The sequence below is a fragment of the Tupaia chinensis genome, unplaced genomic scaffold (genome assembly GCF_000334495.1).
Source record: "Tupaia chinensis unplaced genomic scaffold, TupChi_1.0 Scaffold150006_1, whole genome shotgun sequence".
Taxonomy (NCBI): domain Eukaryota; kingdom Metazoa; phylum Chordata; class Mammalia; order Scandentia; family Tupaiidae; genus Tupaia; species Tupaia belangeri.
Genome location: NW_006209847.1, coordinates 3,817,544 through 3,825,593, shown reverse-complemented (window position 1 = coordinate 3,825,593; position 8,050 = coordinate 3,817,544). Strand labels below are relative to the sequence as shown.

The following is an 8,050-nucleotide window of genomic DNA, read 5'->3' as shown; positions in this document are numbered from 1 at the left end:
GAAAGTGAGAAAGCAAGCCTCCGGGTCCAGGACTCAAACCACGGTTAGCCATGTGGGAATTCAATCCCCTTAACCACCATACCACCTGCTGGCCTCAACCCAATGTGAGCTGCCACTAGGTCAACTATGTGGGAGTCCAGTGATACAACTATTTCACCATCTGCTGGTCCCTCCATCTTCTTCTTCTTTTTTTTAACCATTTTATTTAAATTTATTTATTTATTATTAATTTTTTATTTATTTCAGTTTGACCAGAGATGGGGAGAGAGACAGAGAGAGAGAGAGAGAGAGAGAAAGCCGCCAGGTTCAGGACTCAAACTGCAATCAGCCACGTGGGAGTCCAGCACCCTTAACCACCAAGCCACCTGCTGGCTCTATCCATCTTCCTTTTATAACAACCCGCTCTTGTAAGAACTAACCTCTTCTCATGAGAGCTAGAACTCAGTGGGTCTTGAGAGGCATTGTTTACACCAAACAAACCACTTTAACCAATGTTATGTCATTATGATCCTATCTAAATCCTCAAAAGATAAATCTCTAGAAGTATTCAAAGAGGGCTTTATAAAACAAGAACACAGCCTTCCTTTGTTTGCAAAGGAAGAATGAAAAAAAATCTGGTTGTATCCTTTACTAAGATAGTATCTGATACTTTCAAGATGACCTCTTGGTAGCACCAGATTATTTCAATTTGATAATGGATAAATTTCATTAAATTACACATCATGAAATACACAAGTTGTTTAGTATCTCAAATCAACAGCTGCAAAATAGTCAATGTTATGTTTGGGTATGTGTCACCTGTTGATAGCATAATCCTGAAAAAAACTGAAAAAGTGAGACAGGGCCAGAAATCAAAGACTCAGGGTCTTTAAAAACCTTGAGGTGGATTTGACCTTATTTTAGTTATTGTATGTCTATTTTCAGGATGGGTTCAAGCATTTTTGTTGTTGTTGTTGAAAAGCTTTAGTCCATACAAGTCTAAAAAGAGCTTTAGTCCATACAAGTCGACTCTTTGTCTTTAACCTGGGGCAACCCAAACTTTTTTGTTAAGTTTTTACTATAGAGCACGTGCACTTGCCAGAGAGGAGAGAGAAAGATAGAGAGAGGGAAAATGAGAAATCACTTTTTTTGGGTGTGTGTGTGTATGGCCATGGTGTAATCCTTTCTCCTCCATTCTCCCTTGGGATTTTTGGTCATGTATGCACACATGCCTGACATGATTTTTCAAGCCACCAGGTCCAGGGCTCAAAATCAGGGTCAGCTATATGGGAATCCAGTCATTTAAACCACTATACCACCTGCCAGCCCCCGAGGCAACCCAACTTGTAATTAAGTGATCAAGGTACACACTTTAGGGAAACAATTGTAAATAAAACTGTAAGGTGGGAACCAGCAGTTAGCGTAATGGCTATGTTGCTGGATTCCCACATAGTCGACCGCGGTTCGCATCCCGGACCCGGTGGCTTAAAGCTCACGCCGGGTGCGTGTGCGTGCGTGCCCAAGATCCCGAGAGGAGAATGGAGGAGAAGGGATTGTGGCTTTATCATCCCCTATGGGGGGGGGGTGATTCTTTGCTTTCTGTCTCTCTGTCTCTCTCTGTCTGTCTGGCGAGCGCATGCACCCTATAGCGAAAACCTCTCCAAATAAATAAATAAATAAATAAAACTGTAAGGTTACCCTCGACTCAAAAGCTTAAATGCTTACCAATCATAATCTTTTGGAAAAGCTGACAGAACCAATGACTTTCTTACAATTATGAAAATTCTCAGAAACCCTTGAACTTCCTTAGCCAAAGATACTGCTAGTCCTTATGGACATACAGCCCATTCCCACAGGGACAAATTGGTTAGCTCTCTTTGAATTGGTAAGTGGAAGGCCTGTGTAACTAGAGATTTCACCTCTAATTCTAGACTCTGCCCTACAATATGCAGACGTGAGAAAATATTGCGAAAGACTCTTATCCTGCCCAGTCCTGCCTTGCTGATTAGCAACATTTAATTTAAACCTGAAGAACTTTCTTTATCATATTTAGTAAGGCAGGTCTAGTAGTGATAAACTCCCTCAGCTTTTGTTTGATTTATAAAGTGTATCATTTCTGGGGCTGCAGGTGGTGTGGTGGTTAAGGGTGCTGGACTCCCATATGGCCAACCATGATTTGAATCCTGGATCTGGAGGTCAAGTGTCGTGGTGATGCCCCTCACAGTGAGGATTAGGAGGAGACTGCAAGGATAGGCCCAGGAGTAATGAAGTCCAAAGAGGAACAAGTGTTAAAAAATCTGGATGTGGAAAATGGTAACAAGGAAGATGAAGACAAAGATGAAAAGGAGCAAGATGCTAATAAAGGGGAGCCCATGGGCCGCCCTTTGGAAGCTGGCGAACACTGAGCTTAGAGGAAATTGTAGGTGATTCCGTGTTTTGCAGCCCATTCTGCGGAATAGACGGGATACCTTGCATAGGCTGGGGGTGCCACAGGCGAGGATGAGGAAAGAGAATTTGGAGAGGTTTGGGGAGGAAGTGAGACATCTGATGGAAAAGCTGAGGGAAAAGCAGTTGAGTCATAGTCTGCAGGCAGTTAGTCTTGACCCTCCTCACCATGGCCATCGTGACGAGTTTTGCCTTATGTCCTGAATCCTGCTGTCTTCCCTTAGTCAGGAGATCCCTGCCTCCTAAACTTACATATTCCAGATGTACATTTGTTGTAAATCTTTTGGTGTTACTTGTTTCTTGTGGGTCTCCCATTACCAGTTTCTTATTGAATATAATGTTTGTGACCCAGTTTGTAAGTCTCAGCAGGGGAATTTTATCTCTCTCTCTTTTTTACAGAATTATTTATTTAATTTTTAAATTTATTCATCCATTTATTTTAATTTGACCAAAGAGAGACAGAGAGAGAGAGAGAGAAAGTGAGAAAGCAAGCCACCAGGTCCAGGACTTGAACCGTGGTCGGCCATGTGGGAATGTCTAGCGCCTTAACCACCACGCCACCTGCTGGTCCCAGGAATTTTATCCCTTGCATGAAAAGATGTTGATTATGTATTGTAACATTAATAAAGCAGTTTTAAAAGGCAAAAAAAAAAAAAAAAGTGCATCATTTTGGAAGGACAGGTTTGCTGGATATAGTATTCCTGATCGGCAGTTTGTTCTTTCACCGCTTTGAGTATGTCATCCCATTTCCATCTGGCCTGCAACATGTCTAAGGATGTTACAAGGGCGAAGTTGTCCAGCATCACAAAGCAGTACAGGAGCCTCTGAGCTCATCAAGGAGCCCCCACTCTTCCTGGGAGAAATAAATGACCACCTCTTCAAAGGTCATACCCGGTTTGTGTTCCATAAATGATTCTGTAGTCATGGGAAGCTGCACCGCCTCCCTCAGTGCAGCCTCTACCAATGGATGCTGTGGGTAGGGCAGGCCTGGGCAGGTCACCTGGGCAGCGACGCCAAGGCTCTGACTCTCTTCTGTCCATCTGGTCACCTTGGTCACACTCAACCCTCAGATGCCTCTGACGGAACCTGGGATAAGTCCTGATTTTTTGCTTTTTGTCTCTCTCTCTCTCTCTGGTGAGTGCATGTGCCCTATAGCAAAAACCTCTCTAAAAAAAAAAAAATCCTAGGGGCCAGCAGATGGTATAGCAGTTGCTGGGCTCCCACATAGCTGACTATGGTTCGAGTCCTGGACTTGGTGGCTTGAAACATGTTGCTGCCTGTTATACCTAATATGTTGTTTTACTTGCTGTGAAGAACTGTTACACTTGACATATTGTTTAATGGCTAAGTTAGTAGTTTGCTATGAAGAAAATGTTTGATTGTAACGCTGCTTGCTGAGAGCGTACCTGACTCCATTTTGTAGTACATTCAGACTGGCATTAGTTATATTCCTGGAAATTCAATATTCAGCCAACACCCTAATGCTTATTGCTGATAGCAGACTAGCCATATGCTGACCAATAGCATGAGGGATGTAAGCATGGTCTATGCTTCACCCCTCTTCATAATTAGCAAAAATGTGTAAACAAAACCCACTTTGTTTTGACCAAAATCCCATAGACTTACATGTAAAATATTATAAAAATATTTCGATGTTTTGTAAGTCACCATGAGCCTGTCAAAATTAGACATAAAAAGAGGAGCCTGAGGGGCCAGCAGTTAGCGTATGTAAGCATGGTCTATGCTTCACCCCTCTTCATAATTAGCAAAAATGTGTAAACAAAACCCACTTTGTTTTGACCAAAATCCCATAGACTTACATGTAAAATATTATAAAAATATTTCGATGTTTTGTAAGTCACCATGAGCCTGTCAAAATTAGACATAAAAAGAGGAGCCTGAGGGGCCAGCAGTTAGCGTAATGGCTATGTCGCTGGACTCCCATGTAGTCGACTACGGTTCGAGTCCCGGACTCGGTGGCTTAAACTCACGCTAGGCGCGTGTGCGTGCTTTCCCCAAATCCCAAGAAGAGAATGGAGGAGAACTTCTCCTCTCCCAGATGGCCCTCCGCTCCACTGTCTTTGATGCTCCCCTGTCGGCTTCCAATCCTCAGTTAGCGTAATGGCTATGTCGCTGGACTCCCATGTAGTCGACTACGGTTCGAGTCCCGGACTCGGTGGCTTAAACTCACGCTAGGCGCGTGTGCGTGCTTTCCCCAAATCCTCTGTCAGTTGGGCACACTGACTTCTCCTCTCCCAGATGGCCCTCCGCTCCACTGTCTTTGATGCTCCCCTGTCGGCTACCAATCCCGACCTCCATACTCTAGGGTCACCGGGTGGACTTTCCTCCTCATTCGCTCTCGGTCGTCTCGTGGCAGCCACCACCGTCATTCTCTAAGATCTTCGTGGAGCTCACCTCTGGCTCACCGACTGTGCCTCGTAGATGCCCAGCAGACTTGATACTCAGCCTCGCTTGCACCCTTGTGGACGGCACTCCCCATCTCTGCGCCAGCAAAGGACGCTCTGCGCCGCTCCTCGCATCGTGACTTGTAAGCCCCTCTTCCCCTGTGATTAAAAACCTGAAAGGCAAACCTGAGTCCTGTCCTCCTTTCGCGGGCTTGAGCACAGATTGGCTGTAACTGCTTGGGCAGCCAATAAGACTGAATAGAACCTCCATTTAAGTCATGCTTTTGAATGCCATGAACGCTCCCTCTCTCTCACTCCCCTTCCAGAACTCCCCTTGCTGCGTTGCAGGACAGTGCCCAAGATCCCAGGAGGGGGGAATGGAGGAGAAGGGATTGTGGCATGGCCATCCCCCTGAGAGGTGATTTCTTACTTTCCCTCTCACTGTCTCTGCCTTTCTCGCTCTCTACAGTGAGCACACGCACCCTAAGGCAAAAACTTTGGGGAAAAAAAAGTAAAAAAGAGTAAAATATCTTTTTAGAATACTATACACATTATCATCAACAGGTAATAAACCATTTCTGTGTCTCACATGTCTTTTTTTTTTTAAGAATTATTTGTTCAACTTTATTTATTTATTTTAATTTCTTTTTTAAAAATAATTATTTTATCTATCTATTCATTTATTTTAATTTGACTAGAGAGAGACACAGAGAGAGGGGGCTGGGGAAGTGAGAAAGCAAACCACCAGGTTCTGGACTCAAACCATGATTGGCCATGTGGGAGTGTCTAGAGCCTTAACCACCACGCCACCTGCTGATCCCTATTTATTTTAATTTGAACAGAGAGGGAAAAGGAGGAGAGAGAGAGAAAGTGAGAAAGCAAGTCACGAGGTCCAGGACTCAAACCGCAGTCGGCCATGTGAGAGTCCAGCGTCCTTAATCACCATGTCACCTGCTTGCTCCATATGTCTTTTTTAAAAAAATAATTATTTTAACTTTATTTACTTATTTATTTTACTTTGACTAGAGAGGGATAAAGAGAGAGAGAAAGCAGATCGCCAGGTCTGGGACTAGAACGCCAGTCGGCCATGTAGGATTCCAGCGCCCTTAACCATTACACCACTTGCTGGCCCTCCCACATATGTCTTACTTCTCTATTTTTCTCCCTAATTTCCTTCTTGCACTCTCCCGCATCCCATCCTCCTTTCACACCATCTCCAGTGAAATGAAAAAAAATCTTAAAGCGGGGAAATACATTTGAAATGTTGCCGTGGGCAGAAGCAGGAAAGAATTTGAGGAGTATTAGTAAAAGACCAAAGAATGCTGAAGAGTGTTAATAGAAGTCTGATGTTCTGTAAGGAGACAGAAACTGTTGAAAGGAAGTGAGGAAAGTAAAAAAATTGAACAGTAAGAATGAAAAGTAAGAAAACTGAAAGAGCATTGCTGTGTTTAACAACACCGTGACCTATGGTGGTGTGAAAAGTAGAAACGATACCTAGTGGGGCCAGCCCTGTGGCCAGGTGGTTAAGGGAGCTGAATGCCACATGATTGATTGGAGTTCGAGTCCTGGCCTTGGTAGCTTGAAAAACTTGCTGAGTGCATGTGTGTGCATGCCCCAAATCTTAAAGAATGAAGAAGGGATTGTGGCGAGAGGCCATGCTCCAATGTTGGGTGCTTTCTCCCTCTTTCTCTCTGTCTCCCTCTGGGGAGCACATTTGCCTCTGCCTCTCTGGCAATTCAAAATAAAAAGGAAAAGAAAAAGAAAGGAAGGAAGGAAGGAAATGAAACTATACTTGTGAACTGGGCAATCTGAGCAGATTTCCAAAAACAGTGCTGAAAGATGACATTAGATTTTTTTCTTGCTGCTTATAATAAACTGTAGAAAGAGAGAAGCTAAAGGAAGGAATGTTAAACGAAAAGGAGCTGCAGATTTATGAGTCTGAAAACTCCTAACTTCTCCAAGGCCTAATGATACCAAAATTAAAAAATGACTCTCAGGTAGGGACCAGCAGTTAGCGTAATGGCTATGTCGCTGGACTTCCACGTAGTCAACTGCGGTTTGAGTCCTGGACCCGGTGGCTTAAACTCACGCCGGGCGCGTGTGCGTGTGTGCCCAAGATCCTGAGAGGAGAATGGAGGAGAAGGGATTGCGGCGTGGCCGGCCTCCCCTTCCCCCGGGGGTGATTTCTTGCTTTCTGTCTCTCTGTCCCTCTCTGTCTATCCAGCGAGCACACGCCCCCTATAGCAAAAACCTCTCCAAAAGAAGAAGAAGAAGAAAAAAAAGAAATGACTCTCAGGTAAAGATCATATCTCAAGGGACCAGCAGTTAGCGTAATGGCTATGTCGCTGAACTCCCACGTAGTCGACTGCGGTTCGCGTCCCGAACCCGGTGGCTTAAAACTCATGCCGGGTGTGTGTGCGTGCGTGCCCAAGATCCTGAGAGGAGAACGGAGGAGAAGGGATTGCAGCGTGGCCATCCCCCCTGGGGGGTGATTTCTCGCTTTCTATCTCTCTGTCTCTCTCTGTCTGTCTGGCGAGCGCACGCGCCCTACAGTGAAAATCTCTCAAAAAAAAAAAAAAAGATAGTATCTCAAGAAAATATTGTCTACAGATGAAACCAAAGTATGAATATAAATCTTCATTAAAAGAAAGTCTAGGGACCAGCAGATGGCGTAATGGTTGTGTTGTTGACTGTGCATGTGCACACGGGGCATGTGTGCGTCCGTGTCCAAAATCCCACAAGGAGAATGGAGGGGAAGGGATTGTGGCATGGCTATCCCCCTGGGGGGGTGACAGGATGCATGTGCGTCCTATAACAAAAATCTCTCCCTAAAAAAAAAAAGCCTAAAGTGGTAGCTTGGAGAACTGTTCCGTCTAATAGTAGGACTTTTAGGGAAGTTGTCCCTGGGGGCCAGCAAGTAGTGTGGTGGTTAAGGCACTGGACTCCCACACGGTTGACTGCAGTTCTCACTTTCCCTCTCATTGTCTCTCTCTGGCGAGAGTATGTGCCCTATGGCAAAATCCTTAAAAAACACATGCAAACACAAAATTACTAATTTTGTTCAATCTTGACCCTTGAGTGCACATTTTCTGAAAATTCTATGAGAAGAAATGGGAAGTATGAATAAAATTCTTTTATTGCATACCAAAGAAGTATGGCCGTTTGGAAGAAAAACACTTGCATTGTTTACTTGTGAATGCCCCCATCCCCCCCCCCCGCCC

At 44.5% G+C, this 8,050-nt stretch overlaps 1 pseudogene; it reads left to right on the top strand.

Annotated features, from left to right (window-relative positions):
• The first annotated feature begins 2,210 nt into the window (after positions 1-2,210).
• On the top strand, positions 2,211-2,628 carry LOC106734239 (protein BEX1-like; annotated as a pseudogene).
• The last annotated feature ends 5,422 nt before the right edge of the window (positions 2,629-8,050 follow it).